The 26,758-nt window shown below is 36.9% G+C and overlaps 1 protein-coding gene and 1 pseudogene across 2 annotated transcripts in view; one reads left to right on the top strand and one right to left on the bottom strand.

Annotated features, from left to right (window-relative positions):
- Positions 1–26,758, top strand: part of LOC139112633 (uncharacterized) — a 154,041-nt gene that overhangs the window by 80,376 nt on the left and 46,907 nt on the right. The gene's annotated exons all lie outside the window — the stretch shown is intronic.
- Positions 5,955–8,735, bottom strand: LOC139112626 (uncharacterized; annotated as a pseudogene).

Genomic DNA, 26,758 nt, shown 5'->3' with positions numbered 1-26,758 from the left:
TATGATTTTTTTAATTCAATTATATAATTTATTTTTTTAACATTTTTTATTTTACTACAGATTTTTGTATATAAGTTGCAACAAATTAAATAAGATATTTATTGTTATATATAAAACACAAAAACTGAAAAGTCCTCATAACGTGCGTTGCATATATATTTGGAAGGTGGTTCTCATAATGTACGAAAAATCTTGAAGATATTACGAGGTCCGGTCCACATAATACCGTTTGGTCTACATAATATACAGTGGTTTAATGAAATTGTCCTCATAATATACCTCTCACATATATATATATATATATATATATATATATATATATATACATATATATATATATATATATATATATATATATATATATATATATATATACATATATATATATATATGTAAATATAAATTAATATAATTTTCTTTCCAGTAAGTCCTACTTCTGAAATAAGCTCACTGGTTTATACGGTATACTTAAGAAAAAATCTTTAACACAATTAGTGCTTAGCTACAAAAAAATTTTTTATTTTGTCTTACCTCAAGTGTAAGCTCAATGATAACCGTATACAAGAATTGTATTGTACAAAAAAAAGGAGCAAGTTGAATAATTATCAGCCTGTCTTACCTCTAGTGTAAGCTCGCTAATAATAAATACCTTGAGGCGTCTTTGACGATAATTCATCTAAGATTTTGATCCTAACCTCTAAAGGTTTCTTAGCGTCTAATAATTTCTGATATTTTTTTATTTTCGTCTCTAACTTTTCTAAAGATTTTCTTTTTGACATAATTGTATTTGTTTCTGAAAATTTAAAATTAAGAAATACAAGAGAATTACAAGAGAAATAACAAAAAACTTATAATAACACGTGGACAACGAAATGACTTCTCGCACACAACGAAAAATAATGAAATTAAGATGGCGCGGTCCGCGATTGGGGGCCTTTTTTTAGTTGGAACGTTGTGACTCCTAGTACCTCGAAGATGTACTACATATGTAATCCTGAAAACGAGGCCTGAAATATAATTGGCGGTGACTGTCCTACTAGGAGAAGCACCCCCGGCAGCGTTTTTTTTCCATATAAAAAGACCGCGCCAGAGTAGAGTTCACTCTGCCTTGGCCAGGTACTTTTAATGCTTGATGTTGGTTATTTTATAAGTTTTTAATGTAGGAAAGGTCAAATAATTAGAGATGATCTTTCTATTTAGGGCGAATGCGAACTGATTCAATTATTTATTTTAAAGAACAATAGAGTATACGTTGGTTCTTAAGAGTGCCATCTACATACAAAATAAAAATGTCTTAGTTTACTTATTAGTTAACAGTTATCGACTGTACTTCAGCACCCTCCCATAAACTAGATACATTTTTATAAAATAAATTTAAACAAAAGCTATTTCTTACTTAATATATGGTTACATTTTTACTATGTATGATTATTATTTATGATTTTATACCTTTTATTCTTTGGTACGTAACAAGTTTAGTGTAAATTTTTCATGTGTAGCTGTATTTAAAGGTTTAGTTAATATATCGCTTATGTTGTGTTCTGTGGGTATATATTTAATGTCAAAAAGTCTCTTATAATATTCATCTTTAACGTAGAAAAATCTAACTTCTATATGTCTACTACTTCTCAGTCTGCCTGCTTTAATTAACTTGATGGTACTGGTATTGTCTATACAGGGTGTCTGGTTGAGTAGTGAGCATCTCTTAGTTATAGATAGAACTCGAAAATACAAATAGGAAAGTCCCGTACCATTTTGCAAAACTCTCAATTGTTATTGAGAAAAAAATTAAAATGCATAAAATGTATAGGCGTAAGAGCGACAAGGAAGCTGCGCGTGAGTGAGCGCGACAGGCGAATGGCTAGGAATGGCGCCGTCGTCTGTCGCGCTTACTTACGCACAGCTTCCTTGTCGCTCTTACGCCTATACATTTTATGCATTTTAATTTTTTTCTCAATAACGATTGAGAATTTTGCAAAATGGTACAAGACTTTCCTATTTGTATTTTCAAGTTCTATCTATAACTAAGAGATGTTCACTACTCCACCAGACACCCTGTATAAAGTGTTGGCTTTATCTGTTTGTCTAATAATTCATTTAGTAATTTGGTCAGATGTTTTAATTCTTTTGTGCATTTACATTCTGCGATTAGTTCTGCTTTTGTTGTTGATTGGGCTACTACAGGTTGTTGTTTTGAACTCCATACTATGGGTCTGTTACGAAATTATTGAAAATTTGTTGCCTCGAATTTCCCGTCGGTCCGGATCGTTCGCTCTCGTCCCCAGGATGTAGATGGAGGTAATTTTTTAATAAATGGACTCGATGTTAAGTTCCGCGACCGATTTATTTAACGTTCTGCAGAAGGCAGGACTTTGGTGCGATTTCGCGCTTACAAGGTAACGTTGAGTGCGTTCGTACGTAGGCCGGTAAAAATGTACTTATTAACTCGAATTATTATTGCGACTGGACTCGTCTCGCTTCATACCGCCGTTTTTATACATAGCCTCGTTTTTAGCAATTCGCGATGTTTCGAGGACGTCTCAGATCGTTGAACCGCCGGTCTGTTATTGTCCCTACGTGTCTTATCGCCTGCTATGTTTATATGACATGTTTTGTTCGGTTACATTATTTTACATATTTTTTAAAAATTGATCGTTTGGTCTAAAGTCCGTGTTTCGTCGTTTTTTATCGAACATGGTCCTCCACAAAATGTTATTACATATCCAGATGTACTTTTTCGTTTGATTTCCTTTGTATTGTCTCCGTCTGTGGTAAAAATGTCACCCGCGTAGTCCGCATCAGAATATCCTATAAGTTCCAGTATGTTTGATGAATCTGAAAAATTATTTTGTTCGCTTTTGTTGTTATATAAAATACCAGTATTCATTGATCTCTTTATATAACGTAAGGTTCTCTTTACATTAATATAATCTTGTTTTAATGGTTTTTTGGTTGATCTGCTCTCATAATTTATTGCATAACTTATATCTGGTCTTGTTTTACAGTAAGGTATAATAAACTCCCTACTGCTACTTTATAATCAAATTCTGTGTTAGTATGTGTTACCTTTTCTGTATTGTACATATCTTTGATTTGTGCTATGGGTGTTTTGGTTGATTTGCAATGTTGCATGTTGAAGCGTTCCAAAATTTGATTGGCATAAGTTTCTTGTGAATGGAATATTCCATTTTTAGTTTGATTTATATTTATTCCTAAGTAAAATTTTGGATTTTCTGTTATAGATGTCTCAAAATGGTGTTTTAGATTATCTTGTAATCTTTTTATTTGTAATATATTTTTACCTATTATAATTCCGTCATCAACGTGTATGGCGAGAAAAAGATCAGAATGTTTAGATTTGAATATGCATGAATCGGTTTTTAATTGTTTCATGTTTATTTTATGTAGTATTTCGGTAAAATTCTTATTCTGTTTATTTGGTGACTGACATAAACCGTATAGGGTTTTTTGTAACAAGCACACTTTTCCGGGTTTATTGAAACCTTCGGGTACTTCCATATATATTTCCTCGTCTTCTAAATCTCCATTGAGGAAAGCTGTTTTTACATCTAATGTCTGAATATTCCAGTTATATTTTGCTGCTATAGCTATGAGTAATCTGAGAGATGTTGTACCCACTACCGGACTGTATATATCTTTATAATCTATTTCGTTTTTATTTTGTGTACATCCTCTTGCTACTAATCTCGCTTTATATGTACCGTCTTTTTTTAGTTTAAAAATCCACCTGCTCGTTAATATTTTATGATTTTTGGCTTTATCTCTATCTACGTAGATCCATGTTTTATTTTTAATGAGAGATTCCTCTTCGTTTTTGATTGCCTGTTTCTATTGTATATGCTTTGGTTCTTTTATTATCTCTTGGTAGGTAAGGAAGGTGTCTTCATTTATGTCTTCACTTATATCTGATGGCATTGTCCATTCGCTGGGCTCAATTAAAATTTCTTCTGTCTCATTGCTAGTGTCAATTTCCATTTCATAATCACGATATCTTGAGGGCATATGTTTCTCTCTTTCTGGTCTCTCTTTTTCTTGTTGCTGTGGTAAAGTATCTTCTATTGTTTCTTTCTGTTGTTAAATTTCTTTCATGTTGTCCTCTTTATTCTCATCTTCTTTGTTGTCCTGTTTGTCTTCATAAGATTGTATAATTTCATCCTGATATAGCCGATAATCTTTTTCATCTTCTTCGTCTGAAAAAGTAATGGTTATGAATTCATTGCAATTGTGTTTTAATGAGTGTAGATATGTGTTCGTAAAAATAATGTCTCTTCGTATTATTATTTTCTTTTTTTTTATGACTCATAAATTGTATCCATTTGGCGAGTATTCCATAAACATTGTTTTTCCGCTTCGTTTGTCTAATTTTCTTAATGGTTCCAATACTTTGGAGTATGCTTTTACTCCAAAAATTTGTAATTTACTTAAATCTGGTTTCTTGCCATACCACATTTCCGCCGGTGTAATTTTTAAATCTTTCGTAGGGCTTCTATTTGTTAAGTATGCGGTTGTCAAAACAGCTTCTCCCCAGAAATATCTGTTACATCTTGTATCAAACAACATTGCTCTGGCTTTATTCATGAGGGTCATATTCATTCTCTCCGCCTTTCCGTTTAATTGTTGTGTGTACGGTATTGTTGTGTCTAAAATTATCCCGTTTTCTTTGCACCATGTTATGACAAGTCTGTTTGCAAATTCTTTCCCGTTATTTCATCGGATTTTATGTAATTTAATGTTGAATTAATTTTCTGTTGAGTGAGTGTAATTTTTAATGCAGTTAAACACTTCATTTGCTGATTTTGTTTCTAATAAGTATACGACTGTGAAATGTGTGTAGTCGTCAAGTATACCATAAAATAATTTTTTTGATCATATGTCGGCGGATCTATTGGCCCACACAGGTCTATATGTATGAGTTCTAGTGGTCTCGACGCGCGTTCTCTTATTGTATTGAAAGGCAATCTTGTTTGTTTTGCCTGTGGGCAAACTTCGCATTTTGGTTCTTCTTGATTATTCATTTCTAATTGTATTCTATTACACAATTGAGGCAATTTATTTACGCTTAAGAAATTAAGGTGTCCGAGTTTACGGTGCCAGTTTATTATTGTATTCGTATCGTGTTTAGTAATTAACGCGTCTTTTTCAATTCCTTCTAAAATTATTTTGTATAGGCCGTTTTTGGTTTTATTTCTTTTCAATACTACGTATTCATTTGGAATTTTTATTTTATGATTTAACACGTATACTTTTTCGTCATCAAAATACACGGTATTATTACTATTGTGTGTTATTCCGCTTACAGATATTAATTGTGTGACAAGTCCGGTACATAATAAGCGTGATTAATAATGCAACGTTTCATATTCAATGTACCTTGTCCTTTTATATTGATCGTTTCACCAACCTTAGCTGTCCTCATTTGGTCCGTGCAATATCTCAGATGACTTATCTGATCTCTGTCTCGAAAAAGCATCTTATTACATTCGCTATCAATTATTACTTCTAGGCCTTTCTTTGTTTCCATCTCTGTTGCTTTTTCCTCGTCTACAAGTAAAAAAAATATTTTATTACTTTTGTCTTGCTTTGTATTATTTTCTCCATTGGTATTCCTAGTATATGTTTTAACTCGTTTCTCATGTTTTTCTTTATAGTAACAATCTTCAGATTTATGATTTAGTTTCTTGCAATATCGGCATGCTTTGTTTTTGAGAAAGCATTCTTGTTCAAAATGGTTATTTCTTTTACATATCCCGCAATGCTTTTCCTTATTTTTACATTGTGCTTTTATATGTCCCTTTAGTCCGCATGCATGACATCGAATTTCTTGACTTCTATAGGCTTTGAATACTACTGGCGTATCTTCTTTATTATTTATTTTAAATTTATCTCCTTCTAATGCCAGTCTTGAAATTAAATTTTCAATCGTTTTGTCATTTAACGGGATTGAATCCCACGCGCTGCTAAAATGTTTATATCTGTCTGGCAAAATCGTATCTTTGAGATTATCATTGTATCTGTTATTTGTTCATTCAGTACTTTTAATTTATATGCCAGATTTTGTAAGTGACTAATGTTCCTTTGAATGTCTATTTTTATTGTATGTATAAGAGTAAAATTCCTGTAAGAGCATGCATTTTTCTTGGGTTGTATCTCTCTTGTAAATTTTACAGACTGTGTCATACATACCCTTTGCGTCTTTACAAGTCGCAACACATCTAAGCTGATTCGCGATGTTAGTCGTCGAACTAACGTAGCAAGACTGACGCTGGGTCGGAAAAGTCGCAGGGATCTGCAGCAAGATCCTTTGTTCTTAAACGTTACTTTCTGGGGTTTCCGACGCTTGAGGAACTAGACAGCTCAGTTTTTATAAGCGTTTACTGACGCCAGGCCCAAGATAGGACACGCAATAAAAATTTAAAACGATTTCTTTTGTTAACGATATTCTACGCCGGAAATCTCGTATTGACGGCGCGTCGCGAAGGCGCCAGAAATATTACACCAAAATTTTATGTCTTTTTCCAACAATCAGCTATTCCGGGACCGTACAAATACCCTTTCTCCTGCTTATAAAACTTTGCAAAGTCAAGTTTTCTTCCCTGCGATGAATTTTTCTTTCAAACTCGACTAATCGTTCCTCCGAGCGACTAATGCGATTTCTGTTTCTGAGCAGTGCGTAAGTTTCAACGTGGTGTCTAATTTTTACGCTCATTATATTTAATACTTTTAAAATTCGCATAAATCCTTCATTAAAAATAATTTAAGCTCAAAAAGTTGAAATTTCTTTAATTTTAGGTCCAGAATAAAGATGTTTAGGAGCGAAAGTCCAAATTAAAGAATTTAAAGATTCGTTGATATTATGTGTTTCTGCTCCTAAACAGCGTATCAGCAACTCGTCAGATGATAAATCTTCATAAATAGGTTTAGTTATTTCTAAAACATTATCAGCAAGAGGCGGATTGTCATGGTGAAAATTTGCAAGCGTAGAATCGGCTTCGTCTTTACGCTACTTGCACCAACTTTCTTTACCGGCAGGGCAGTTCTGATGCTGGTGCTGAAGCTTTTCATCGGTAGAACTTTTGTGGTAGTATGTTGCCCATATTTCTTTCTTCATATCTTCTATAGAATTTGGGTGTCTACGTATAGCTAGACCATAATACGTTGAAAGTTCGCTTATTACTTTATCTGTTAGTTTTCCGACACCTTTGCCGCCAGGATCCTTGTTATTTTTTTGGCATTACAAAGTCTCGTGCCCATTCTCTTTTGTACATGACCGACGCATTCTTTCTTTGTTACCGTAACTTCATCTTCATACGGATTTGTATTTAAGATTTCTCTAAAGGTTTTGCTATCACCGTCTCCTATATAATTTGTGTACATAACTCCCTACTTCTGTTTCAATCTTAGAAACATTTCAGTGATAGCATTCACCTCCATTTTGCTTGCACTGCCAACATAATTAATCGAATACGATTCTTTATGAGTTGCATATCAATCTTCGTATTCGTCAATATTTTCGTTTTTTTATTTTTTCATAAATTGCAAGCTTGGCAAAAACTACTTTTATTAACGACATCGATTGCTTTCTTTAAATATTTGCCAATTAGAGTAGACACATTAAATAAGGATGAAAAGCCTCTTTTTCTATGTACCGTCTCCAGAAACTGTCAATTAAGTTGCAATATTTCCTGCATTTTCATTTTTCACTTTCTCTTCTTCAACTGCCTGTTGTAAGATGTAGTTACAGATAATGCCACATAGATATTTTCAAGGCAGGCGTAATAAGTGTTTGTAACCATTTCTTGGCAAATATCCATTAAACCGCAAAATAAATTTAGACCTTCTAAGCCGACACCCAAAAGTTGAAAAATAAAAACAATTCGTCGGTTTATTTCGAATGCCTTGTCAATAAACGGCGATGAGTCAATATAAGTTTTATTGCAACTATACTTCACGCAAATTTTGAATCCCAATCTACGATTTGATGTTGGAAAGAACTCAATACTTTTTTTGCAATTTTTGCAAATTACGAGAGAAGTTAATGTTGAAAAAACCGAGAAAAAATTTATAATGCAATAACCAAACTCCTTTGAGACAGGGAAATCGATATTTCTAGAACTGATCTGTTTTTCTGCCAATGTACTTGTAAATGTTGAATCCTGCTGAACTGTACGTTGATTACCTCGAAAATTTCATTTTTTTAACGACTTGCACGTGCCACTTTATTTCTCGAGCCTTTTCTATTCATTTTTAATCAAAATTTTAGCTTGTATCCACTTGCTTCAACATTTAAAACCGAATTGAGAAAGCAAACGTTTTGTTCGTTGTTTAGATGTTTTGATCAATAAACATACATAAAAAACCTTGTTCAACCAATGGCCTGCCTAAGTATAACGGTTACCTGACTCAAACAAAATATAATACCTGTAATGTTTAATGCTTAAGGCTTCTGATCAATATATGCTTATAGAATAGTAGTTTGTCACGCATGCTTCGCTATCAATTCTTTTTGTTATATGTTCGCACTACTTAAGGTGTCAGTCTCGCCTGGACCATTTATAGGGGATAGGTACCATGAAAGAGACATTTTTCTTTCGCGTCAATTTCTAAAAATATAATAATAGTTACTTAAAATTTAAATTCTCTAATAAGAAGTATGTTTATTAATCTTCAATAAAAATGCCATAGAAACTCATCATTATTAATGCAACAAAGAAAAATTTTAGATTTTTAAAAAAGTGGAAAATGTCCCTTTCATGACTGGGTGGTTTTGAATGGGACACAACATGTTATGAAAAGGACACGTGAAAAAAAGTTAAGAAAAGTATTAGATATTAAAATTATAATTTTAAATTTTGAAATTATAAAACAAATAAATAAATCTAAATATAAAATTAATTAAATACATATTTTTTAATTTTAAATATTTAAATACTAAACATTAACATAAAAATAAGATTTTTTAATTATGTATTAACATTTTTATATTAACATTTTTATATTAACATTTTTATATTAAAAATTGAAAATATAATTAATTGCATATAAAACAAAAAAAAATTGCGCAGACTTTTTATGCCGCATGATTCATTGGCCCATTTGTCGCATATTTTGCACTGGAACCAATTTTCTTTACTAGTAGCAAACTGTACTTTGCAAACACAGCATTTATTATTGTCTTCAGAATTTTTTAATAGTTTTATTTGCTTTTGTAAACTCATGTTTGAATCAGGGCAATCATCACTTGACTCTAAATCAGAAATTACGCTTTTTGATGTTATATATTTGTTGAAAGTGATGTAAAGAAGGCGGGTGACGCAGCAATGCGAATAAACCACGATACGACAGTTAATCGTACAGACAATTATGTATGCTATTTTATTACTTAAGGGGCGAAAGCGTGCGGCGTACAAACAGACCGTTACAGTAGACTAGAAGCGACAGACTAGGACTGCGTACAGTACAGTGTGTGAAAAGCGTTGAGGTCGCGGTACAGACCATAATGGGGGAAAAGTTTTTTTTGTTCATGCCGCGCGATACAAAATAAAAGAAATAGGTAGAAGTAATACATTTACGAATTGCAATATAAAAAAGAAATAAAAACCAAAAATTATGATACGTTTATAACACTTTCTTTACGCTTTCTTTTTGGTTTTATAACGTTTGATTTTTTTACTTTTTTTTTCATTGAAGATGTTTTAAAAATATCAGTCAAATTACTTGTAAAATTACATTTTTTAAACAATAAATCTGTTATTGATTCTGCGAGCAATCTGTCTTTCTCTGCTGTTGAGGTGATAATTTTAGTTGTAATTTTAGAACGTTGCTTCACGTTTTTACGAGAAGGGGCTTTAGGATAAGGACAAACATCTTCTGGACGGAGTACAAATGTTTCGGGAACTTGATTATTATTGGATACAGACGGTGTAGCAAGATCAATTTGGAGGGTACTTTACTAATCATCTAAGGTTTAAGATTAAAAAAAATTTTTTTAATTAATTAGCTTTATTTAAATAAATTAGTTTCCTGATTAATAAATGAATTTTCTTTCTATTTGAAAGCGGCTGTTTTATTGTCAAAGAACGATCCGTAGCTGTTAATGGTAGAAAATCATCCTCAGTAAAAACATTTTTATTAAATGAATAGATGCCAGTATTTTTAAAACCCGAAGTAATGTTTTGCATATTAAATGCAAAATAATATGCATCTTTAGCAAATTCAGTAACATTGTAAATAGTTACAGTTTTTCCGGGATTATATGTCATCCAATCATTCATTACAGTTCTGTATCGAGTTTTAAATGGCCCGAAGACAGTCACATCAAGTGGCTGCAGTCGGTGACTACAATGCGGAGGAAATGTTAAAATATTTATGTGATTTTCACGTGCAAATAAAACTACATTTAGAGTTATGTGAGTTTATTGATTATCCAGTACGATTAAAGCAGGATTCTTTTCTGTCGGTTGAACATACTTTACAAAGTGCTTTAATGAGTCTAGAAAACAATTTTCTGTAATCCATCCTGACTGATTGGCCAAGCCTAAAGCACCACAAGGTGCATTTTGCAGCATGTAAGGCTTGAAACGAACCCGTGGAAATATAAATACTGGAGGAATATTATTTCTTTCTACATTAACAAAGGCCAACATTGTAACTAAAGTGCCACGTTCCCCTGAGCTAATTTGTCTTACACGTTTAACACCTAATTCAGTCACAATTTTTGGTGTATTAGTTACAGTACTACAACCAGTTTCATCTATGTTCCAAATCATATTTGGTGAAAAATGATATTGGCGATAACATTCTTCTAAATTGTTAAAAAAATTTGTAACATTAAATGTATTAAAGCTAGTAGTCCTACTTAAAGAGGTGTTTTCATGTTTCCTAAGAGTTAATGTATTATTCCTTTGGAAAAATTCTTTAGCCAATCCACCGTAGCTATCTCATTTTCACTCCATTTTCTAGGAACAATATTTAATTTTAAAGCGTATTCATATGCTAATTTCCTAACTTGAACCGTAGTTAGTCCATAATACATTTTTGCTGATGTTTTCAAATATTCTGCTAACATGTTTTCATGTTCTGTACTGAAAATTTTTCGATTTCCAATTGTTAAAAGATTTTAATTTAGTAATTAATCATGTCACCGCCGCGGGAGCAGCACCTCGTGGCCGATCGCCGGCGACGGATCGATATCGTTCGATAATTGCCTCCGATTCTCAAAGGCGTTGCCGGCTCGAGGCTTATCAATGTTCACTCAGCCGTGCCAAGCATCACCTCGTGTGCAACAACGTGCAGTGTGCTTCTCTCACAATTCTTACTCATCGTGCTACTCATCGTGCTACTCATCGTTCAACTCATCGTTCAACTCATCGTTCAACTCATCGCCTTGTCTCCAGTACAACTCATCCAGATCATCTTCGCAGTGTGCAACACGCCAAGAATCTTCTGGAAGACATCACCTTGCAGCACGAGGCGTGTTGAACCTCGTGCTCAGTAGCTCATCACATCTCGCAGCGTGTGAACTCACGATTAATATAATTGTGACTCATTGTTTAAACTCAGTGCGAGTTCTCAAGAACAGTTAAACAGACAGATATCAATTTAAAGACTAACTCAAGCGTGAAACTCATTTATAGATTCTGTGCGAATCTCATCTACCGGCCACGTGCTCAACGCGTGTCTTCGCGTAACTCGCATATTCGAAGGACTAACACCCGCCTTTTCGCGTTAAATAAACCGGCCACGACCGCGTAACATCCCCGCGGCGTTAATTGTAATTTTTATTTGTAAAACTCATATTATAAGTTTGATTTTTATACACCAACTTTAGGACAATATACAAATTCATTTTTTGGTAATTTTTTTGCTTTATTAACTAATCTACACAAATGAGATTTACTCATTTGGTAGGCAATTGCCACAGATCTTACAGAACCTCCTTGATCTATAACTTTTCTTACTGCTTTTTGTATTTTTTCGGCACTGATTCGAATTCTTTTCTTTGGATTCATTTTATTTTAATCTAGAAATAAGAATTTAAGTAAGATTATGTAAAATATTAGAGGGACCGGAAAGTAATGTCGTATAATAACAAATATCGAGCGCAGAAACGACATTACTTTCCGGTTTCCCTAATATATTCTTATATTTCACTGTCCCATTCAAGACTAAGAGAGCTTTTTGTAAATTAACCTCAAAAATAAGTAAAATAGTAACCAGATTTAATTATCAAATTTTCTCGTTTTAATTAAATGTATTGAGAACATTTTTAAGTACTTTAATATTTAGTATACCTAACTTTTAACTCAGGAAACGACTCAAAGCAATGGCAAAAATATTTACTTTGACCCTTATAAATTTTTAACCACGACTCGTCAGATTGCTATAAACAAAAGTGCTGTAATATTTGCACCAAATAATTAGGTAGGGACACACAACAAAATAAAAAATAATTTGCATATGCAATGTGTACAGATCTTTTGCAATGCACTTTGTCCCATTCAAAACCTGTCCCATTCATGGCACCTATCCCCTACCTTTAGTAATAAACTTAGTAAATATAATCAACAAGTGCTTTATTCTCCTCCAATACATAACAATACCACAATAAGGCTGCGTTACGTATTACAAAGGTCCCGAGGTAGGCGCTCCGGGCGCTCCGTTATGCGTCGGAAGGCCCGACGAGTGAATGTTCCGGCGTGCATAGAAGGGCCCCCGAGCTTCGGATCGATAAATCCTTTTGCGTATATATTCTCTAGATTATATACTTGCAAAATATGCAAAAAAAATCGATTTTTTTTACTTGCTAGACTAGAAAACTCTTTTGATAAATCTGGGATGTCTCATTTCGTGCGTGCTTAATCACGGTGCGCGATTACTATCAGTAATATACTGCATTGACTTTGCGACAATGTTATATCCTGAGCCCCTGGCAACAGAAGGCTCGAGAATAACGACGAAATCTCGCAAGCGCGCGACCATTTAGCAAGATCGGCAGAATACCGCCGATCAAGGTAACCCGGCATTTCCGGCATGGACGCGACGCTTCAAGAACATTCGCGATTGCCACCCGCGAATCTGCTGATTGCTATGATTTTCGACATAGCAACAGCAGGGCATATATAGGGGCAACCGCGGCCCGAACGGGCAGTCGCAATTAAAAGTGTATCGCGTGAAATCGATGACTGTAAGATCAAAAGAAGAAAATAAAAATAATGCATCAATTAACTTGCGAAGATCTTTATTCGTCCCGCTTCGTTTACACGTCCGGAGAACGGACCCCACAGCACCCTCCGTGGTGTAACAACAATTTGTGTTCAATTAAAAGTGAAAGAGCTTTATCGCCGGAAAGAATTGTTTTTGTTTGATTATCTAGTATTACTTTTTTCACTACTTTTGCAGCATCTAATTTATTTATTGTAGAAAGGCTGATGTGAGTTGCATATGAAAGTTCTTCAATACTGATTTCTGCACAAATGGTTTGTATTTTTCTACATTTTCATCGTTTCTTGAAATCTTTAAATTCCAAACTTGGACGATCACGACTTAAACATGGTTGTTCTTTTGATAACACAAGTCGGCATACCGCTGTCTCAACGTGGCTTCTATTCGAAAACCTCCATTTCTACTAAATATTGTTCATTTTTCAGAAATAAAATATCTCTTTTTATTTAATTGTTATACATTTTTTGATATTGAATGTTTTCTCTGCTTTATGAGCTCCACATGTTGCTCGTGTGAAGATCACTTTTCAACTGGCTTATACTTGCAAGGTGTACACAATAGACTTTTTTTACTATACTGTTAAATAGGTATAAATACTTGACTTTGACAATTCTGTAAACTTCTTCAAGTCTTGAATAAGCGCTTTATTTTTGTCACTGATATCCAACTCCACAAGCTGCACTTCATCGCTGATATTTGATTTCCGCATTTTGACAAATCCTGGAGATTACTTTATGAGGCTTCCAAGGCACATGGTATCAAAAACGCTAACGGTGACTCAATCAAAGCGAACAGTTATTGGTTAAGTCAAAAGCATCCCGCTGTCTCGTGTAACTCACCATCACAAAAGAACTAAGGTAGACGTAGTACTTGCGCAGTAGGTCGGAGGAATTACAATACCATGAGAAAGGAAACCATAAAAATAACTGAACTAAAACTAAAGTTTTTTTTATTACAAATAAATAATTTATAATATACAGGGTGTCGCAAAGTCATGTAGACAAACTTTGGAACTAGGTAGATCTCGTTATTTTAAGACGAAAAGTCCTTTACCATTTTTTATTCTGAGTAATATTACGCGAGATAAAAATTATTGAAAATTAGGTTTTTTGGGCGGATCTTACTGCTTCTCACACCGCGCGGAGACGCTCTATCCGTCGGTAGTCCCCAATCCATGCTTTCTTGATCATCGATAATTTTCTTTGTATTGTTACGCGTCGTCGCCTTTCTTTTATTCCTGGTTTAGACCAGTTTATCTAGGCGGGCCGATCGCAACCGCCTGTCGTGCCCCGCGCGCCTTCATTTTTCTTATCGATGATCGAGAACGCAAGGATTGGGGACTATCGATGGATAGAGCGTCTCCGCGCGGTGTGGGGTGCAGTAAGTTCCGCCCAAAAGACATAATTTTTAATAATTATTTTCTCGCTTAATATTACTCGGAATAAAAAATGGTAAAGAACTTTTCTTCTTAAAATAACGAGATCTACCTAGTTCCAAAGTTTGTATACTGTCTCACCCCATGTGTCGAATCCGTTAGGAATAGATAGAACTCGGGTAGACAAATAAGAAAATCCCACACTATTTTGCAAAATTCTCAATGGTTATTGAGAAAAAAATTAATTTGTCTAGCGCAAGAGCGATAAAAAAGCCACGCGTGAGTGAGCGCGACAGGCGACGGCGCCATTCCTAGCCATTCGCCTGTCACGCTCACTCGCCCGCAGCTTCCTTGTTGCTCTTGCGCTAGACAAATTACTTTTTTTCTCAATAACCATTGAGAATTTTGCAAAATGGTGTGGGACTTTCTTATTTGTCTACCCGAGTTCTGTCTATTCCTAACGGATTCGACACATGGGGTGAGACACCCTGTATACAGGGTGTCCCAGACATAACAAAGAATACTAGCAGGATAGATAGAATTGATTGAGACAAGTAGAAAAGTCCCGTATCATTTTACAAAATTCTCAATTGTTATTGAGAAAAAAATTAAAATGTATAAATTGTATAGGCATAAGAGCGACAAGGAAGCTGCGCGTGATATGAGCGTGACAGGCGACGGCGCCATTTCTAGCCATTCGCCTGTCGCGCTCACTCACGCGCAGCATCCTTGTCGCTCTTACGCCTATACAATTTATACATTTTAATTTTTTTCTCAATAACGGTTGAGAATTTTGCAAAATGGTACGAGACTTTTCTATTTGTCTCAATCAATTCTATCTATTCTCCCAGTATCCTTCGTTATGTCTGGGACACCCTGTATACAGAGTGTCCCGAACCATGTGTCAATGCTTCTAGAGATAAGTAGATATCGGGAATACAAATTAAAAATTTCAGTGCCATTTTGCAAAATTCTCAATGGTTATTGAGAAAAAAATTAATTTGTCTAGCGCAAGAGCGATACAAAGCGACAACGCGCGCGCGACACGATGCGACAATACGTGAGACGAGGCAAGTGACCACGCGCGAGCGAGACGACGCGACAACGCGCAAGCAACACGATGCGACGCGTAAGGAGAAGTGAACGAAGCACCGCGGACGAGACAAAGTTCCGAATTTATAATTAATTTTTTTATACAATGTGCAAACGCTATCGTTTCCTCACTATCTATTGAGGTAGATAGCTCAGTGCGTTTTTTTTTTTTGGTGATATCCCTGATAGGCCTAATCCACCGGCACAAGTTTAATGCAACAATTGTTCGAAATGCTTCCCTTGTTCTTACAAACAAAGTTCCGCTCTCCGAACAATTTGTTGCATTGTTCTATGTGCCATGTCGGGCGTAATCGTACCAAAGGTCGCTATAATTGCATCGCGAACCTCTTCAACGGTACGATCACGTACATTTTCTATGTGGGCTTTAACGTGGCCCTAACGAAATAATCCAGCACGTTCATGCCCGGGGAACGTGCTGGCCACGAGATAGGATCCCCCGCCCCATCCACCTATTAGGGAAATAAAAATCTAAGATCTGTCGCGCACGACGACTGAAGTGTGGCGGCGCCCCGTCCTGTTGATAAATCAATTGACGCCGAAATTCCAAAGGAACGTCTTCTAGGAGAACCGGTAATTCATTCTCAAGAAATTGACTATAAAGTTTTTCATTTAGTCGCGGTGGAAGAAAGTATGGACCGATCTAAACATTATAAATCAAAATATTGCTAATCTCATATCAATTTTAACTAAACGAATTTTTATGTTATGATAATACTTACAACTCTGTTGCCTATTACTCCCGCCCACACATTTAGTTGCCACCTAAATTGAAATCCGCTCTGGCGCACAGCACGTGGATTATGACGCTGCCATTGAACGAAATTTTTAGAATTTAGAAATCTATTAGGAGTGAATAAAGTTTCATCCGTCCATAATATTCGATCCGGAAATTCTGGATCTCGCCGATGTTGTGCGAGAAATCCTACATGTGTTTTATTAATAATTATAATAATTTACAATAAAACCTTTGTACTAGAAAATTAAGAAAACGGAAATACGTGCCTTTATAAAAGATTGCGCGTTCTATTCTATCGCGCGGAAGAAGATGTTACATGCTTTGGTAATGAATTTGTTACATTGAGTGTTCGCGCTGCTCAACGAATACTGCTTCCTGGCTCTTCTTCAAAAATGCGCAAAATTTCTTCCTCGATTTTAACGCAAAAAATCGCCAAAAATGATTGATCGATGATGATTGAAGGATAATTCATGCGAATATTGTGATTTGTTACTTTTAAATTGGGCCGTACTTTTTACCACTGCGTTTAAATGGGGAGTGTTATGCTTATTTTTAAAAAAATGATCTTTCACCGCTTTGGGAGAACCTGCCGCTTAACGTTCGGCTAAGATTAATTTACCAGCAGGACGGTGCTCCGCCGCATTTTTCGCGCAACGCACAACAGGTATTGAATAATCGTTTCGCTGGGCGTTGGATGGGTCGCGGTGGTCCCATTATTTGGCCAGCACGTTCGCTGCATCTGATTGTGCTGGATTATTTTGTTTGGGGCCATATAAAAGCTCAAGTCGAGCACGTGCGTGAAGGTACTGTGGAGGAGGTTTGTACTGCAATTATAGCGACCTTCGATACAGTGACGCTCGATATAGCACAACGTGCAACGCAACAAATTGTTCGGAGAGCCGAACTTTGCCTACAAGCACAAGGGAGGCACTTCAAACAATTGTTGCATTGAGTTGTTGCAGTGAATTAGGCTTACTGGAAAAACCACTCTAAAAAAAACGCGCCATACTATCTACCTCGATAAGTGGTGAGGAAAAGATAGTCATATTTACGCCGTGTAATTGTTTAATTTTAAATTGGTAACTTTACCCGTATCGTTAACATTGGTGTCTCCTCTCGCTCGCGTTTCGTCGTTCGCCTCGCTTTGTCGCACATCGTCGGCTTGCCTCACACGCGCATTGTCGCCTCGTCTCGCTCGCGCGTCGTTCTTGTCACCGCCTTACGCGTCGTCGCCTCGTCTCGCTCGTGCGTTTCTCCTTGTCTTTCAAACAGCGTGAGTCGGTCCTATACTTGCAACGTTAACTCCTTCTTAAAGGTATGCTCTCACTCGCGAAAATTTTTATAAATTTTTATTTTGCTTACGAATAAAAATTAAGCAAAATCGTATAGGACTTTTCAATTTCTCTTCCTAAAACCTACCTACTCGCGAAATATTCGATACATGGGGTGATACACCCTGTATACAGGGTGTATTATTTAATGTGTCACGCCGAGTAGGAATAGATAAGTCTTGGTGAGAAAAATAAAAAAGTCTTATACCATTTTGCAAAATTCTCAATAGTTTGTACGAAAACAATTAATTTGTCTAGCGCAAGAGTGACAAGGAAACCACGCGTGAGTTAGCGCGACAGGCGAGTAGCTAAAAATGGTGCCGTCGCCTGTAGCGCTCACTCACGCGCAGCTTCCTTGTCGCTCTTACGCCTATACATTTTATACATTTTTATTTTTTTCTCAATAACAGTTAAGAATTTAGCAAAATGATACGGGGCTTTCCTATTTGTATTTTCGAGTTCTATCTATACCTAAGAGATGCTCACTACTCAACCAGACACCCTGTATATATTTTATATTCTAACAAATAGTTCTTAGTAATTTTAAATCTTCATTGTCTTAATAGTACTTACAATAAAATCTTTTAATTTTCACACATTGTTCTGGCCACTGTAATTGCATTGCTGCTTTTTTTTAACAAATATAGACAGGTATAATGGAGGCCATTTAATTTTTGCTATTATTGTGTCATCAATATCAGAGATTATCCATTTAGAAAGACCAATATCATAAAATTCATCTTCTGCGCTATCTATATCATTGTCATCATTATTGAAGTATTTAAAAACAACAAACTGTAAAAAAAAAGAATATTAAATACATTATACTAGATGACATTTTTTGAACATATATATACCACATTTGCTTAAACGAAATAACATATTATAAGAAAGTATTATTTTAAAGTAAGGTTATAATGTACATTTCTTTTGTTCAAATATGACACATAATGAAAAAATGCAACAAAAAGTAAAATTTCATTAAGTAGTGATTATCATAATTTTAATTTTAGTAAGGAAAGAGTGTTAAACATAGGAACACATGTATAATCATCGCCGTCAGGTAAAAGCCGACATTTACAAACAATATTATGCACCGAGAAAATTAATCTTTCTTCATTCAAAAGCGAAACTTTCACAATTCCAATGACAGATGAGGGCAAAGGATATTCGTATATATTCATAACATTAGAGAAAAAAAGCCCAATAAAGTACACATTATTTTTAATTTTTATAATGTTCTGTAGAACTGCAATGGTGTTGTTACACGTCTTGAAACAAGCATTTTTTTCGTTGCATTGGAATAAAACACCATTTATATAAATTTTTTTATATTGGGTTCCCTCCATAACTTCATTTACAATAGGGTTTCTTTGTTTTCTAGAAAGTCGCACAACACTATTATGCTTATTCCGTAATATAACGTTAATTTTTTTTTTTTCTAAGTCACATTTGGAATGATCAATGCTCATTTGGAGGTTATGAGCCTAATTTAAAAATACATTCAAAAATACATTGTAATCGACATCATTAGATATCGATTTTACATCAATATAATAACTTATCATTTATCGCTGCAAAAGTTGTTTTTACAATTTTTTTAGCTTAAATGCTTTATTTTTAAACATAAATATTCTAATTCTAAGTACATATATTATAATTAAAACATTTATACCTAAAAATATTAATAGTTTTATGTTATCTCGAAATTAAATCAAAATTTTAATCTCCATGACTTCGATACATTTTGATAGCATTGATATCAAATCGATCTCAAATTGAAATTTTATTTCTCACTGGGCCGTGGTGTAACAATATGTAATGGTAATTTCTGTTGACATGAGTGTACGAACGCATCTCGACCAAATCAGCTTGCCACAAGTTATCATACCCGCGCACTATGACATGTCTCTGTGGGAAATTTTTTCTTGCTGAAGTATGCAATTCGTTTATCAACTGCTGTTTTTCGGATCTTACATTTTCGAACATGTTAAAACTTTAAAATCCGTTGTACAACAGAAACGACAAAGACAATAGAAACAAAAACGGCAACAGAAACTATAACAGTAATGACAACGACTGCGGCTGTTTAATTATCTTCGCTACAAATCGTGTTAGAATAATACGCACAGTACTTTCTAGTATTTTTTTTATCTATTTCGTCCAATCAATCTTTTAAAATGCGCACATTTTGTTGTTCTAATATATCTCTTTTTTTATAAAGTTCTTCCAATCGATCATTTAAAATGTGCGCATTTTGCTAAACATATTGTTTGTTGGCTGCATTACGATCGTCTAAAGGTTCCGCCACACGTTAAATTTTGCGCAACCGCGCATCGTAATCGGTAGGTGTTGCGCAAAGGGCGGTATCACGCACATAATTTCTAACGCGTTATATCGATAGTGCTGTGCAGTAATTCACAAATTATTTTACCAAATACTAAAGTAATATTATATTTAACATCAAAAATAAGAAAAAGAAAATATAATACTCGGGGATGTAACCCACGATACTATGCCTCTGCCCGTTGGCTACAAATAAATATTCCGAGAATGTGCACGGAGGCTAACAAAAGAAAAGATACTCATTACGTGCAAAAGAAAGATATTCAGCAGCAACTCAATTTATAAGAAACTAGTAATGTAAACGCGACGAAGAGAGAAACCAAAACGGAAAAATTCCGTTTGCTACACACGCACGCAGCAACGATAACTATGCGAACCGACGCTACATACAATTCCGCGCGACACACACACATACTCTACTTAATAATTCGTCTCGGTTAGCGCTATACATATATATACAATTTGCCCGAGACGCACGCAAAACCAAAACTTTCCCGGCAACAGCCGTCGCATTCTTTCAGACACGTGATCTGCACGCTCGCACTCGCATTCCCGCATACGGTAACCGGCAGACGCAAGTCCTTGGTCACGTGACGCACACGCGATCTTCTCGAGTCCCACGGCGGCGACGCTTCCCTACGTTGAAAGGGATTACACGAGGATGACTTCCACTGTCGCGCCGGAATCCTGGTACTCAAACCTCGTACAATGGCAAAAATAATTGTTCCTCTGGAACACGGCACGCTTGTAGACTCTGATGTGAAGCCAGGAACACGGCACGCCGGCTGTCTCCTACGGGTCGCCGGGAACACGGCACGCCTCAATCCGGGTCCCGTACCTGAACTGTCGAATAATCTAGCATTAACCCGGGGCCTCAACTGCACGAGGACCCAGGAGTTCGGCCGACCTACCGGTACGCAACGATACGTCGTTTTTCCCCGCTCGTCGCCGCTGCTCGTCGCCGCTGCTCGTCGCCGCTGCTCGTTGCAACCGCTGCTCGTTGCAACCAGTCCCGTCGCTCGTCGAAGCCTGCTTGCCACAACCTTTCCGCAATTACTTATCCACTCACAAAACGCTCCGCTCGACCGCACAATCTCGAAAGAGCACACCGGCGTGCTTCTTCTCGAGCCACGATCGCGATTCTCTCCTGCGCCGACGCGAGACTTCGTCGGTAACGCGCTCGTACCGCTGCGCTCTAACCGGTAATTCATTACCCGCACGTCGGTAATTTCGCATCGCGATTATCCTACGTTACAGTGCAAATCGATTTCACTTCCTCCTCCTCCGAGCAATAATCCAAACTTGTTGATCGGCATTTCGATGTCAAATGATTGAACTGTCCATGCATATTTCAATTTATAATAAGCCCCGCTTCGCGAAGTTCCTCAATAATTGATAAAATCTCATTGTCGTGAGCGTTATAGCCCGCATAACGTGAGGCTTCGAGCAATCGAAGACAATCTACAAGCTCGTTTGGATTATTTCAATGAACATAATCGATTTTATTACTCTTTAATGTTACAGCGTATGGTATACCTTGTTCAATTTTTTTACCCAGCACAGGAGCGATTTTTTTAAATATTTGTGGCCTTTATTACTCTTTATTTGATTATGAGAATAATAGATTTTGAATATACTTTTATAATTTTCTTTATCGGTATCAATATAACTGCTCTCATCAGGAAATCTCATAAAAATTAATTTATGAAGTTCCACCGTCCCTGCATACTTTTTACCATCTATAAATTTATTATCGTTTTTATTTAAATCAACACGCTTGTTACAATTTATCGTTTCATTGTTGTTGAAATAATAAACACCGCAAATGTTATCGATGTTGATGGATTTTTTTCTACTCAAAACAGCGCCTAGATACTTTTGTCCCAACGGCTTATAATGAGTTTGAAGAGTCTTCCAACCTTCGGATGTTTGCAACTGTTGCTGAATAGATGTTACCAACGGTTCGTCTGCAATATCGAAAATATCTTCAATGGAATAAAAGTGTAAACAATCCCTTGATAAATTTCGTTGTTGCGCGAACTTAAGCGTCTTGTTCAACGTAGACGGTATGATATGTGACCGTTTTAGCATCGATTTAATTAGAGTCGATGCTGTTATCGGTGACGATGCTGTTATCGAAGACGTTGCGTTTGATCGTTTCCGTTTTGGTGTCAATCTAATTTCATTTTTTTCTTCAGATAATGATATCGATGATGTATTCATTAATCGGTTCCGTTTTGGTGTTGATCTACTTTCTTCTTTTTCTTCAGTAATGATATCGGAGACGCTGTGATTAATCGTTTCTGTTTTGGTGTCGATACATCTTTTTTTCAGAAAAATACAATTTATTCTTTAGTATAGTTGTTTCAACTTTGTTGTTTTCAACGGTGTTTTCTACAATATGTTTAAGAAGTTTGTAACGATGCCCCCGGATTGTCAAGCATCGTTCCCGGACAACACCTAAACCGGGCGCCGGCACGATCATCCAGCCGGCAAGAATTTAAGGGCGCAGGGCGCCCCGGAACACCGATAGATTAGAATTCGGGCGACAAGGCGATTGTCTATCGCGCGCTAAGTCCCGCGAGCCGGATTTACTCGAGCGGCCCCGAATTTAGTCAAACGAACACGCTGCATCGGTACCAACGATTACCACACCGAGCGCCACGTACCGGGCTACCATTGGCGTTCGCCTTTTTTCGTTTAAAAAGGCGGAATCGGTCTTTACAAGGACCATTCTCGATTCGTTCGCCTAACCGCAAACATCCGGACCGACCGACTTTTGGTGCGAGCAAGAAAACGGGGTAGAGAGCACTCTGCCTCGGTCAGGCACTCCTGACGCTCGCTCAGTAAAGTTTCTTTACGTTGAGAAACTCTTGATACGCACGATCGGCTCGTGGGGTGAAGCGCACTTCACCTCCTTTAAGCGATCTCGATCCCGCGTCTGCGTTATTTAAGTACCAAAGCAACCATCCTATCGCACCGTTGCACTTATCTGGGGTGGAGTGATTTCCACCTCGGCCGAGAACTTTCGGTTACTGCAACACTTGGCAGGTGCTCCTTCTTGTCCGAAACCTAGCCGTATTAGCGTCGTGATTCCGTACATCTGGCGTACACCGCGTACCGCACCTCGTAATCGTAATAAGCCACGCCTAGGCCCGCGGCCCGCGTATAAGATTCGGTCGACCATCTCTGCGACCTACTAGGGCGGTATTTATGCGGCGACCGAAACTATTGTTACGGGCCGCCTACTGAGAACCGCGTATCGATTACCAGCGTATCGATCCGGCGCAAAACTATCATTGTAATCACGGCAACGCTTCACTCTTTGTATATTAAACCTCTTTTATTTCTTCGGCGACGTCTTAACCACGCGTTCGTCAGATTGTTACATATATCTATCTTAATTGAATAAACGCTCAGTTAATTTGTTAATCCACGTTTTGGTGTATTTACGGACCTTTTAAAATTCTCTCGAATCCTACTTTCCTGGCGAGCAGTTCCGGACATCCGCCGCTGGCCCGATATTTGATGACATAGAATTTACGGTCGTTTCAAGTTCAACGATGGGTTTAAAATGTCGCTTTAGGTAGATATCTTCCTCCATTTTTCCCTTCTTCATAGCATGATTCTTTTTGCGAATCGATTCGCTCGTTTGAGTAATTTTCTTCGCAATCATCTCACGATTTTTAAGTTTGCTGTTGTTATTCATATCGAGTTTGATAGTTGCCAATCGGCGTATCGATAATGATTGATTGCATTAAGATACTACAAAGTTATTAAATCCTTTTTTACAGCGATCGTTTGAAATGGCGCTGTCCTTATTAATTACCACAAAGCCATACTTTTGTTGCCAACATATTTAACACAATTGTAAGGCCAAAATTCCGGATTATCTAGAATAATTAAAATATGTATTAAAAATGCTTCTCAAACGATCGACAGTCACCCGACGATAAATAAAGACGCGAAAAAAAACAACACGTGTAACTCGGCTCTTCCTACGAACAAGGGAAAAGGCCGATGAACTTAGAAAGTTCGGGAAGCATCGCGTAATAGATAAATAAACCCGCTTGAAAAAAAGCGAGTCAGTTCTCGCCTTGATGTCAAATAAAGACTGTGTCGCCTGACACTAATTTATTATAAAAAGTAGTTTTCTTTTAAACCGAATAAAACGAATATACCGAGTGATTCTATAAGTTTTGGGAGCTCGTGCCGCGATTTGAAGTTGCGGGATTGAATCAAGGAATCAGACGACGATACGAGAAGTGCAAACTATTCTAGCGAATAACAAAATCGAAGAAAAACGCAAAATGACGAGCATCGAGAAGGATGCAAGCAATCTAACGGTGAACCAGTTAAAGGAGATCCTGCGAAGTATGGAATTATCGACGACTGGCGTAAAGAACGAGCTTATAGGCAGACTATTTGAGAAAGATCCAACGGGTAAAAAATCTCCAACGCGCCAAACAAAGTGGAGAAACCGCGTGAGGTTAACGAAAGCGCAGCTGGATCGAGTGCGGACGATTTCGACTTCGAACGTATGCGTCGAGAAATGGAACTCTATCGCAAGGAAAAGCAATTGATGGAACGAGAGTTGCGGCTGGTGCAACGGGAAAACGAATTGTTAAGACGTATGCAGGGCACCGGTGGAAACGGAGCCGTTCGAAGTTATGATGAGACGGTGTGAAGTCCGGCAATCTCACACGAGTCTGGTACGATAAATATCAACGCGATTACAAGTTTGTTAGCGTATTTTGAGGGCGATAGCAGCACATACGAGGCATGGGAAAGGCGAGTCGGATCCCTCAGAAGTGCGTACGGTCTGTCAGATGACCTGACAAGGATCTTGATGGGGACGCGTTTGAGAGGCAAAGCACAGGAATGATTCCATTCCGATCCAAGATACACTGAGATTGATGTAGAAAAGCTGTTTTTGGAGCTGAGAAATATGTTCTTCCATACAATGGGGAAGGTACATATGCGAAAGCAGTTCGAGAAACGCATCTGGAACAAAGATGAAACTTTCAATGAATATCTGCATCAAAAGATGATTTTGGGAAACCGTATTAAGATTGAGAAAGACGAGCTGATCGAGTACATCATCGAGGGAATCCCAGACTTAGCCTTACGAGATCAGGCGCGGGTGCAGCGAATGCGGACAAGGAAGGCGCTGCTCGAGGCGTTCGAGCGGGTAATGCTGCGAGGAAGAACGCAACCTGAGATGCAGAAAAGCAAGGGAGAACAGCGCATCCCAAAACGTACCAAAAGAAACGAGTCGAAGGAGGTGCAAAGGCCACCATGCTATAACTGCGAAGCGCGAAACCATCAAGCGATGGTGTGTCCGTACAAAGCGAGAGGTAGGCAATGTTTTGAGTGTAGAGAATTCGGTCATATCGGAGTGGATTGCGAAAAAAGAAAAGCTAGAGTAAACGAAATTAAAAGCATTTGCGCGAAGTCGGGACAGAAATATTTTAAAGATGTGAGAATCAGGAACAAAAAACTAGTTGCGTTGATTGACACGGGGAGTGATTTATCACTCATTCCAGAGAAACAATATTTTAAGATAAGGTCACCGAGCTTGACCCATCAAGAAACCGTATTTCGTGGTATCATGCTTTGCGACAATGAACCAGTTTATCAAAGACTAGGCGTTTATCTCCGGCGGAAAAGGAAAAAATCGATAATCGTATAAGCGAATGGTTAAACGCGGGCATCATCCAACCGTCGCTTTCAGAATATGGGAGTCCGGTAGTATTAGTAAAAAAAAACGGGCGGAACAAGGTTATGCGTCGATTACCGGCAGCTGAATAAAAAAATTATCAAAGATCGTTATCCGCTTCCGTTGATCAAAGATCAATTAGACGCGTTGCAGGGAGCCTCGATATTTAGTACTATCGATTTAAAGAACAGATTTTTTCACGTGCCAGTAGCGAAAGAAAGCAGAAAATACATCTCCTTTGTAGTCCCGGATGGACAATATGAGTTTCTTTATACGCCTTTCGGTTTATGTAATTCTCTGGCCGTGTTTCAAAGGTTCATCAATCAGGTTTTTCGAGAATTGATTAGAGACGGTGTGATGCTAACTTACATAGATGATCTGATCATTCCATCTGGAGATCATGAAACCGTGTTATTAAATTTGAGGAAAGTCTTAGACGTTGCGGAAAAATTCGGGCTGAATATTAATTGGAAAAAATGTAAACTCCTTCAAATAAAAGTTGACTTTTTGGGACTTGTAATTGAGAACGGCTCAACGCGACCGAGTGAACATAAGACAGAAGCCGTGATAAAATTTCCGCAACCGTAAAACAGGTACAAAGCTTTTTAGGATTGACTGGATATTTCCGTAAATTCATAAAAGATTACGCATTAATAGCTAAACCCTTGAGCGATTCATTGAAAGCAAACGTAGAATTTGAGTTCGGAACGAAACAAAAAGGAGTCTTTGACAAATTAAAATTTATGCTAAGCAAAAAACCGGTGTTGAGATCAAGGGGATATTCTAGTGTAGAGGCATGAATTTTGCCCGGTTTTTGAAGCGCTGTACAAATGAAACAAAAAATATTTTTACTATCCATTTTTTTATCATTTGTTTATTGATGTTTTATTATTACA

This window comes from Cardiocondyla obscurior, unplaced genomic scaffold (assembly GCF_019399895.1).
Source record: "Cardiocondyla obscurior isolate alpha-2009 unplaced genomic scaffold, Cobs3.1 scaffold38_0_513239, whole genome shotgun sequence".
In the NCBI taxonomy this organism is placed as follows: Eukaryota; Metazoa; Arthropoda; class Insecta; order Hymenoptera; family Formicidae; genus Cardiocondyla; species Cardiocondyla obscurior.
Note: the sequence above shows the minus strand (reverse complement) of the source record. Positions and strands in the feature narration are given on the sequence as shown.